The sequence below is a fragment of the Coenobita brevimanus genome, chromosome 72, assembly GCF_032717465.1.
Source record: "Coenobita brevimanus isolate Jiangsu-jjx chromosome 72, ASM3271746v2, whole genome shotgun sequence".
Classification (NCBI taxonomy): Eukaryota; Metazoa; Arthropoda; class Malacostraca; order Decapoda; family Coenobitidae; genus Coenobita; species Coenobita brevimanus.
The window spans coordinates 41,129,257-41,140,777 of record NC_137025.1 but is presented as its reverse complement, the minus strand read 5'-3'; the positions used below and the strand labels follow the sequence as shown (position 1 = coordinate 41,140,777).

Sequence of the window (11,521 nt, the reverse complement as noted above, 5' to 3'; positions counted from 1 at the left end):
CTTGAAGCATATAAAGATCTGGGACGAGTTGCCAGATCGATTAACACCAGCAGTGTTTACTTATTTTGCCCACAGTTTTTCACTTTGATGGAGTTTTGATTGAATGTAAAGATTGGTGTTCTTGATATCCATAACTGTGGACAAGTGGTTTTCATTGGGATAATATCTAGGCTTACCTCCCTATGTGGATGTGGGCCAAATAAAACTTGCCAAGCAAAGCCGACGACACTCATTCGCAGACCAGCCTGCTCTCTTCACCTTAATATCCCATAATTTCCTCCTTGGTGGATAAAAAGAGAGTTGGAAAAGTTGCATAGAAGATCTATCATTGTTATTGCACCCAAATGCAGCACAACTAAACCATTAATAAGGGCAACAGGCACCAGTACTCGAATATAGCACCCCCCACTTTGCGGCTACCAACAGTTTGGTTTGTCTGCATTATAATTCGGCAATTATCTTGGTGTTTACACATTGAGTACACCGCTTCCCGTCCAATCAGCGAAGTTAAGCAATGTTGGGTCTGGTTAGTACTTGGATGGGTGACTGCCTGGGAACACCAGATGCTGTTGGCGTTCTCCCTACGTGTCAAGTGGGTTGGTGGAGGATTAGTGCCCCTCCCTGTAAAACAACTAACTCTAAGCCCTTGGCCACCCCGTTTGGGATACATGGCGTCTGGCAATGATGATGATGATGATTAAAATGGAAATCTTCAACAGCTCAGATTAACAAAATGTAATGCAGTTAAGACATTATTGTATTCATCAACCAATCATGTATCACAGCAGGTGATATGATGTATTTTTAGATGAATCTGCAATCAACCAGCACCCGGGCTGTGCGGCGTTTGCACCAAAATGCCACCACGTCAGCTGACCAACTAGGAAGCAGCTGGAAATATTAGCTGTCCAGTCTCTTTTTCTATAGACCTTTTCCAGTAACATCACAGAAATCACGTGGTTTTGTTTACGACTCCATATTGGACGGCAAACTCCTCACAGTACTGGCTGTCTAAGACGGAGCTGTCAGAGATTAAACTGTCACATATATTCAGAAATCTGAATCTGTGCCAGCAAGATCTGTACAGGAACAAGATAAATTGTTTGGGGCTAGATCCTTACACCATATCTAGGGAGAAATTCACCTGTTTCAAGGATTGGTGTCCAAAACCAGATCTCAGATATGGCAATCTCTATCATTATTTGGTAAACACTCCATCAAAGTTCACCGGGGCATCCATCAAGGTAAACAGACATGTCATATTGTATATGTGCAATGTAGGTAGCTGGAATTGACATACGGTACTTGTAAATCATCTTGGTAATCAGTAAATTACTGATGTGGGGCCAAGGGGTGAGGGATTGTATACACTGACTGGGATTCAAGTAGTTGATGAATGGAATAAGTTTCCCAGTGATATACCCTAGTTGCTGCTCTCTATTCAGAAAGTTTCAGGCATAGCCTAGATAAGCGTATGACAGATAAGGGTTGCATACAAAATTTGTCATTCTTGTAGTCACACTCCTGTGACAGCTGCCTTGCATGGGCCTGCATGGGCTATTGTAGGCAGGATTAATTAGTCACACTCTTGTGGGAGGTGTCTAGCATGGGCCTATTGGCCTACTGCAGTTATCCTCTCTTCTTAATCTTCAAGTTAGGTCCTAAGTTAGTTTAGGTTAGGTTAGATTGGTTGGATTAGCTTGGTTTGGAATAAAAAAAAAAGTAATTTCTGACAGAAATGAATATCAGATTCAAATTAATCAAACTATCAAACACTAAAAAATGAGAATTTTAAGCTTCAAGGAGAGTTGGGTGTAATTCTGTAAATTTACCAAAAAATTTACTTATTTTGGAAATTTCAGTAATTATAGGTCTAGATACACACACACACAGCCTATATACTGTTTGTTTAAAGTACTGTAGTTTTACAGAAAATGCATAATTGATAGTATATGCTGAAACTGTCCAAATTACTCTTGAAGTTAACTTTTACATTACAACTGAAACATAACATTGGCACAAATTTAAATTAAGGTCATTTATTTCATGCTGATGAGTGCCACATGAAACTAAATGACTTCAACTATATAATTTTAATGATTTTACATTTTATATTAACAAAAAAATCGTAGTTGCTACATACCTGGTAAAGGATAAATATAGGGGGCTGTTGATATAAGTACATTTTTTATCTTCTTATTTGTAATTAAAGTATTTATGTACAAAGTGAAAACTGTATATTTAATTGGAGCATGTAATGACAGTTTTGCTTTCTGTGGAGCAAGTCATTTCTAAGTAAGACAGAAAATTATAAATAATAGTACTAGTACTGTAATTATGCTTCAGTTGTAACTGAAACATTGTTTAGCATACAGGCTCACAGTGGTAAATAACAGTTTTTTATTGGTGTTGAACAATGTTCTTTACTGCACTATTATTAAAATCATCCACCATGACACAAATATCAATTTCAAATGAATCACTGAAAAACATTGAAAAATGAAAATATAAGCTTTAACCTAACCTAACCTAACCTCCTTACCTAACCTAACCTATCTTTAAGTATGACCTAACCTGTAATTTAATGGGTTTTACTTACGCATCTAACATTCTTGATCATCACTGTTATGTCTGATTTGGTTTGGGTGAAACTCTGGAATAATAACAAAACAATGCCTGTGACATGGACCCTCCCCCTCTTTTCCCACCCACACACATGGCTGTGTGGGTCTTGTGCTCTGTGACATTAACATAATTAGGATATACTGTATTCTTAATAGAAAAATTTTTAAGCATCTTTCCTATCACACCCTTCTTTTTGATCGTCAGTATTGGTTCCGTCAGGGACGCTCCACTGGCGATCTTCTCACCTACCTTTCAGACTCCTGGTCATCCTCCTTTCGGGACTTTGGCGAAAGCTTTGCCATTGCACTTGACATCTCAAAGGGTTTCGATCAAGTCTGGCATAAATCTTTAATTTCCAAACTGCCCTCTTACGGTTTCTATCCTTCTATCTGTGCCTTCATCTCTAGCTTCTTTTCTGGTCGTTCTGTAGCCGCTGTTGTAGACGGCCATCGTTCTTCTCCTAGATCTATTAACAGTGGTGTTCCTCAGGGCTCTGTCCTATCACCAACCCTCTTCCTTTTATTCATCAATGACCTTCTAAGCTGTACATCTAACCCTATCCACTCACACGCTGATGACTCCACTCCTCACCTTTCCGTTCGATTCCCGCAATGTCCATCTCAGCAGTTACTTCAACAAACAAGGGATGAGGATATGGCACACCTAATGTCTGACTTGGCTTGTATCTCTGACTGGGGTAAAAATAATCTGGTTGTTTTTAATGCATCAAAGACTCAGTTTTTGCACCTATCAACCTGACAAAATCTTCAACAGGTATACCCACTAATGTTTAATAATATTCAGCATAATCCTGCATCATCCTTGAACATGCTTGGGGTTTCACTTACTCAGGACTTATCTTGGAAAGATCATATTACATCTCTTGTAAAATCTGCTTCCAAGAGATTGGGTGTGCTAAGCCAACTCAGTTCTTTCTTTACCCCTGCACAATTGTTGACTCTATGCAGGGGTTTCATCCGCCCCTGCGTGGAGTACAACTCTCGTGTGGGGAGGCTCCCCACATACAGCTCTTCTTAATAGGATGGAGTCAGTGGCTTTTCGCTTCATTAACTCTTCTCCTCTTACTGACTCCCTTCAACCTCTGTCTCTTTGCCGCACTGTTGCATCTTTATCTCTTTTCTATTGCTACTTCAATGGTCATTGCTCCTTTGAACTGTCTGCATGCATTCCTCCACCTCTATGACGTGCGCGTAGCACCCGTCTAGCAGCAAACTCTCATCCCTTTTCTGTCCAACTCTCTAATGCAAGAGTTAACCGTTACTCCCAGTCCTTCATTTATGCAACAGGTCAACTCTGGAAGTGTCTCCCTCTGTCTGTATTTCCTGCTTCTTATGATCTCCAATCTTTCAAACACAGTGTGTCTTGGCATCTCGAAATGATCGGATCTTGAATTTGGCTCTCGCTCTTGTATTTTGTTTTTCTCTTGGAAGGAACAGTTTTGCGGGCTCGTTGCCTTTGGTTCCTTCTTCCTCACAAAAAAAAAAAAAAAAAATACAACTGCTAAGAATGGGAAATATGCCCATATCTACTCACAAATCATAGGCTCACCTGATATGAAATGCTTGCAACAGAGGCGGGACTAGGCCGTCGGCTGCCAATTCTCCCTCTTCATGGCATCTATCCACTTGTGTTGCCTTTCTTCATTGGCTAGAAGCTGGTAGATGTGTATCCCACTTCTAGTTTTCTGCCTTGTCTTACAGCCGAAAGCACAACAGTGGAACACCATTGTGGATTTTGCAATTCTCTCTCTCTAGACGTCTGACAATTTGCCGTCCAATGTGGTGCTGTAAACAAAAGTCACATGACTCATGATGTCACGTGGAAAAGATCTATAGGGTCTCTAATTACCAAGGCAATCATCTTCAAGCACAGCACTTACTCTAAGCCAATCACAGCACTTCCCTCTCACACCAACCATGAAAGACGCACCCCAAAGCCTGGTTCAAGTCTCCTCTCTGTTGACTGCGTGTGGTTCAGGTGTGGTGTACAAGGATTTTTTTTGTTTTTCTTGTTTCCTCCGCCAGTCCAGTTTTACCAAGGCTGATCGTAACCCTCCTAAATTTACACTTCTTTGGGGAGGGGGAAGAAGAAGAAGAAGAAGCCAACATTAACTTACATCTAGATGTTAGATGTAATAGGAAGGAGCCTCTCCCCCATCCATTCAAGCAATGTCGTCAGTCACAGTCAGGTAAGATTCATACAATAATGTGAGTCAGTTGTGGTGTTCTGCCTTTGCTGACACAGTTTGCTTTCTGTGCTAAATCTGGTTTGTCTACAGTTTCCTAGTGGACGCCAGAGTGATGTCTGAGCCACCTGTGGATCCGGGGGCCGTGTCGCAACCACAACATATGAACGACTCCTCCGCCGGCCTCAGTAGGACCCGTGACTTCTCTCCTTCCGGGGTTGGTGGTGAACCCACGCAGGTAAAATCGACTAGGGGCTCTGCTTACCATCCTCCTACTTCATCATGTGAGCCCCAAAGGGATGTTTTTGTAGTTTTCCATATCCAGGAGGCTTTTGGATCCAGGGTTTTTACTGTCCCCCCCAAGATCACTGTGTATTTGGTCGCTGTACCCTTTGCTAAGTGGCGCCGTGCTGATAAAATTTTCATCAAGGGAAATGGTATGACCTTGGAGATGCAGATCTGGGGGACGGACATGTCTAAGATAAACTCCCTCATGGAACAGCTAGGTGAACTTAGCCCCTGGAAGGTGAAGTGTAGAAGGTTATGGAAATGGGAGGTGGGTACAGGCACTTACAACTTTGGTACTATAGGCCCTAATGCCTGTGACTGTTTGGTGGCTGACCTCACCATGGAAATCAACATCATGCAGCACAACCACAACTGACCCCTGGAGTTGTGTCATCTGGTGGTGGTTCGGCTCCCAGCCAGGTTTCCTGCACCAGGTGAGCAAAAGGATTCTGCGACACTTCAGCTTTGGTTTGCAGGCCCCTTACCATCCCACGTGGTTTACAGTGGGTGTCTTTCTGGGTATGTCCATATACTTTTCCCGTCTATCGTTGTTTTCAGTGTCACACATTCGGTCATGGTTCCTCCAGGTAAATCTGGTTCTCGTTGTTGTGTGTGTAGTGGTAACCACAAATTTTGGTCAGAGGATGGTACCACCTGTGTTTTAAACCCACACTGCTACTTGTGTGGTGGTGCCCATAGGCCAGTTTTGCACGTGTGTCTGGTCTATCGCATGGTCTTGAATGTCGATCGTGATGGCAGGATCTCTTCAACACCCACAGAGGACATCAACAAGATCCTGCGTGCCCTTCCAGCCACCTACCGTTGGGATCATCCTGTTCCTGGCAGTGTTGCGTCTGCCGGCTCCTCTGGCAAATGCCCCCCAAGACAGCTTCTGGGCCCCCTCGGTTTGCCCTGCCCACCTCTTCTTCAGGATCGGGGTTGACTTGTCCCTTGGTGGGGATGCCCCTTAAGAACCGGTTTGGTGCCTTGAAAGAACAGGATGATGGGATTGCAACAACGGACTTGGGGACCTGGAGTTCAGAACCCTCACCAACGACTGAGGTCGATATGCCTGCCCAGAGATTGTCATACTCAGTGGTTGTTCGCTCGTCCCCGAGGTTGAGGCGCCCTCCCGTGCCTGAACGTCATTGTCCTCACCCAAGTCTCCCAGCAGACAGGACCCTGATGGATGAGATCTTGCTGGCTCCACTCCCCTCCCAAGGTCAGCAACAGGAACGGGCCCCTCACCATGCCCACGCAACCCGTACCCCGCCAGCTAGACCCCAGCGACCTCCTTCACCACCCCCTTCCCTCGGTGGCCAGCTGCAACCTCTCACCGCTATTGATCTTGCTGCCCTTCTCCAGATCATTATCGATGCCATCTCTTTTTACCTTTAGGGAATGTCACCCAAGGACATCTGTGAGCAACTCATGCCCAGGTTATTCTCCCTCACACCATCTTCTTAGATTCCACACATTAGCCTTTTTCCATGGTAGTGTGGAATGCTTGTTCTATACTAAGAAAAACCCATGAATTCAAGATGTTTATGGATGAACTTCTCCCATCGGTTGTTGGAGTGAGTGAAACATGGTTACAGTCACATCTTCATTTTAACCTTAGGGGATACACTGTTGTTAGACAGGATAGGCCAGCTCAACAGGGGGAAGGGATGGCCTTACTGGTCAGGGAAAGTATTCACTGTGGGCCTTTTCCTCTCACCACTTGTCACAATGGGGTTTTGGAGACTTGGGTGTACAGGTAGAGCTGCAGGGACGTTAGGTTTCCTTACTACTTTTATACAACCCCTGTCGCATTCACAGTCACTGAATTAACTCATTACCTTGACCAGCTCCCTATGCCAGCACTGGTCTTTGGTGACGTCAATGCACGTCACTCCCTGTGGGAACCCGACCTCCTCTGTAGTTCTGCCAATGCCTCTGGTTCTTCCCTATTCTCTTATCTGCTGCAGTCAGATAGATACACCCTCCTCTCCCTGGTGGGCCTCAAGACCCATTATGATCCACACACAGGAGTGGGTTCAGCTTTAGACCTGTGTATAGGGGATGCTCACTTTCATGGGGCGGAGTTTACCATGGGACCCTTTATGGGTTGCAATCATCTCCAGCTAATAATCCGCTTCCCTGATGTGTCTATTTCCAACTCGGTTTCTGCGAGCCCGTGATGGCATCTGTGGGACGATGGATGGACAAAGATTTCCATGGCCTTGATGGACTCTCTGCTGGTGCTTCACTCTCCGTTAAATATCGCTGTGGGTGCTTTCTCGGATCAGTTGATAGCGGCAGGCAAGGATGCGTTTTCGCTAGTCACTCCCCATCGGGCGCCATGGTGTGGTGTCCCTTGGTGGACTGAGGAGTGTCACCGGATGGTGTTAGCGAAGCACTGGACTTGGCACACATGGTAGGCCTGCTTGTCTGAGGGCAACAGGGTTCGATATCATCAGCTAAACACGGAATGCATTCGTACTGTCACAGTTGCAAAACGGAAGACTTGGGCAACTTTTGTAGCATCTCTGTCATTCTCCACCTCCTCCACTCATGCCTGGCAATTTTTATGGGCCATGAAGGGCAAGCTATCCTCCTTCTCATATCCCCTAACCCCAGATGATGTAGATCTACTCACTACCGCAGGGAAGGCTGATGCACTTGCATGCCATTACAGCATGTCTCTTAGTATCCCTGCTCCCCTCCTTGACTTGCCCTGGGTCATGCATGTAGTTGAGATAGCTGAAACAGAGAACCCCCTCACAGATTTGGTGTCCCTTTTCAGTCCCCATGAGTTGTCAGTTGTGATGCCTGCTCTGCCTCCCTGCAAAGCTGCTGGGCCGGATACTATACCATATGAATTCCTGACCCATCTTCCTTGTGGCACATTACCTCTTCCTGAAGTTGTTAAACGACAGCTGGCAGTTGGGAGTCTTTCCCACAGCATGGAAGCATGCCTCCATTCTCCCATTTCTAAAGCTGGGGAAAGACCCCACCCTGCTTAGTAGCTACAGGCCGACAGCCCTTCTCTCGTGTCTCAGAAAACTCATGGAACGAGTGTTAGGCAACAGGTTTCACTGGTGGGCTGAGAGTAAGGGTCTTCTCCTGGAGAAGCAGTGTGGCTGCTGGCCAGGACATGGCACTCTGGATGTCTTTCATCAACTTGAGCATTCCATCCAAGTCATATATAGAAACAAGGAAGCCTTGTTGGTCCTTTTTTATTGACCTGGCTGGGGCCTTCGACTCTGCTTCCCACGAGAGAATCCTCTATAATTTATCGAGAATGGGGATTGTTGGGATGCCTCTGACTAGGTTCCATAGTTTCCTCTTTGGCAGAACCTTCTCTGTATCTCTTGGGGGGATAACATCTTCATTTCCAGTCCATGAGGGGGTACCTCAGGGGTCAGTCTTGAGACCCTCTTTAACATGTTGTTTTCTACACTTCCCTGTCCTCCAGGCACCTCCCTTCTAGTATACGCAGCTGACCTAACCCTCCTTAGCTCAGCACCCACTCTGCTGGGGGCACAGGACTGTCTCCAGTCAGGGATTAACACCCTACTAACTTGGCTTGTGGATTGGGGTTCCAGGGTTAATGTAGACAAGTGCATTCTTATGTTTTTTACCCTTAGACGTGCACTACCCTCTCTGCCCACTATTCATATTCATGACACCCCAGTTCCTTTCTGGTGTCACCACACTTGCCTGGGCTCCAACTTGATGGCCCAATTCTAACTTGCAAGGCACACATTGATTATTTATGGGTCTCCTGTATGAAACACCTTTCCCTCATGAAATGTTTAACAGGCATCCGATGGGGTGCATCCAGGGAAGTCCTATTGAAGTTTTACCAAGTGTATATAAGAAGCAAACTGGATTATGGCTGTACCGTAGATGGATCCACCTCACCCTCCCTTTTACATAAGCTCGATGTAATTCAAAGTTCTGCTCTCCGGACAGCACCTGGAGCACTCTGCTCCTCACCGGCTGCTGCAATGCATGCAGAGACAAATGCGTTGCTCCTGGAGCGATGGCAAGTGTTCCAAGATTGCTCATTCTTATACTGAAGTCTCTCCTCTTCCCATCCCTTGGCTATACTTTATGCCCATCCTAGTATCTCCTATGATGACCCATCTTGGCCTCTAAGTTTCTGTGTTCCATTCCTCGTCCGTGCTCTGCAATCCTTTTGCCAATTGTCCTTGCCTCTGCCTTATCCTTTCCCTATGTCTACTGTCTCTCCAGTCCCCTCTTGGGTCCCTGTCCCCTCCTTTTTTCACTTATACCTCCACACCCCAAATACTAAGTCACCTACTGTCCCAATGCCCTAGCCTACTTTGGTGAATTAGTGTCCCCACTAACTCTTTTCAGATTTTTACGGATGGCTCTTGTGTCCCCTCCCCTCCCTCCATGATGGCAGCAATCTTTGTCCCTTCCCTTTCCCTGTGTAGAACATGGAAAATAGAAAGGCTTCACTCTATCCTTGCTGCCGAGCTTTTTGCCATCCTGGGTGCCTTGGAGTTTGTCAGAGATTCACTTCCTCCCCAGACAGTGGTCATTTTTTCCAATTCTCAGTCTTCCCTAGCCTTTTTGTGCTCCATGCGCCCATTCTCTTATCGCAAACTTGTCTTCAACTGTCACTCTGTTCTTTTTCTCCATGCTTGAGGTTTTACATTACATTTTCAGTGGGTCCCTTCTCACACTGGCATCCATGGCAGTGCCGTAGTTGATGCTGCGGCCACATTGGCACATGACATGACAGACATTGTACCCTATCCTCCTGACTTTTCCTCCTCACTGTCACACACCTTTTGCACCCTCGTCAACTTATGGAACGCTGCCATCCCTGACGTACTTCGCAACACAGGCCTCTCTGCATATTGCTCATCATCTGCCCCACAACCTTGGGCTTGCTCCTCCAGCCATGACCTGGACACTACATTGGTCTGATTATGGCGTGGCCACACTGCCCTCAATGCACACCTGCACAGGATAGGCCTCTCCCCTACTCCTTTGTGCCCATGGTGTGGTAACACAGACGAGACCACCCTCCACCTTGTCTTTTGGTGCCTGAGGTTCTTCTCTGCCAGAACCTTTCTCCGTTTAGCCTTGATGGCCTGCGGTGTTCATGACTTCACGCTCCCTATTCTGCTAGCTGGTGTTGGGCTACCGAAGGACCTCAAGGCCAAGGTGCTACGCCTCATGAAGCAGTTCCTCCACGTCACTGGTCAAATTCGTCGCCTGTGATCCCCACTGGTGAGATGAGCCTCCCCTGCTTTCTTCAAGATACAGTTTGATCACCAGTGCATAGTCATCCCTGCAAGGCCCCACCTCCCAGTGTACCACTTCTACCAGGGGAGGGTGTATAAGCTTCACTACCCTTCAACCTAAGAAAAAGAAGAAGATACAATATCGTTCATTTCCATTAAATCTATCTACAGTATCTATCTATCTATTGCCAGACGCCTCAATCCCGTTTGGGGTGGCCACAAACAAATCGCCTCCAAGTTGCCCTGTCCCCCGCCATTTCACTGCCCTGCTCCCAACTCACACCCCCCTCTCTCATATACCTCTCCACCCCATCCCTCCATCTCATCCTCGGCCTCCCCCTCCCTCTTCCCCCCTCCACCTCACTCACATACACTCTCTTCGTCAGTCTCTCACCCTCCATCCTCTCCACATGGCCAAACCACCTCAGTGTGTTCCTCATAACGCTTCCTATCACATCCACATCCACACCACAACGCTCCTTTATATCCTCATTCGTCAGCCTGTCTCTCCACGTGACTCCACAGGCTCCTCTTAAATAACTCATTTCCACTGCTCTCACTCTTGACTTGTGTCCTTCCAACAATGTCCAAGCTTCACTTCCGTACGTTAGAGTTGGTATCACAATACTGTCATGTAGTAACTTTTTCACTTCCATGCTCACTTCCCTGTTTTCTTATCACTGCTTTCAAGGAACCAGCAACCTTTCTTCCCTGCTGTACCCTTTCAAGCACTTCACCCTCCAAACCTCCATCCTTACTCATCACACTACCCAAATACTTAAACGTACTCACATTTTCCAATTCCTCACCATCTAACCTCGCTGTACATTCACTAACTTCACCTCTCTCAAAGACCATCACTTTACTCTTCCCTACATTCACCTTTAGGTTCCGTTTCTTACACACTCTCTCAAACTCATCCACCAAGCCTTGCAGCTCCCCTTCGTCTTCACTCAACAACACAGTATCATCTGCAAACAACAGTACAGGGAGTTTCCAAACACTATCCTCTCTCACCAGGGCCACTCCAACATCCACTACCCTACCTTGTACCTCTTTTATTACCCCATCCATGTACAGATTGAACAACCATGGAGACATGACACATCCCTGTTTCAAACCAACTTTCAAAGAG

At 46.0% G+C, this 11,521-nt stretch overlaps 1 pseudogene; it reads left to right on the top strand.

Annotated features, from left to right (window-relative positions):
• Positions 1–456: 456 nt before the first annotated feature.
• On the top strand, positions 457–575 carry LOC145407316 (5S ribosomal RNA; annotated as a pseudogene).
• The last annotated feature ends 10,946 nt before the right edge of the window (positions 576–11,521 follow it).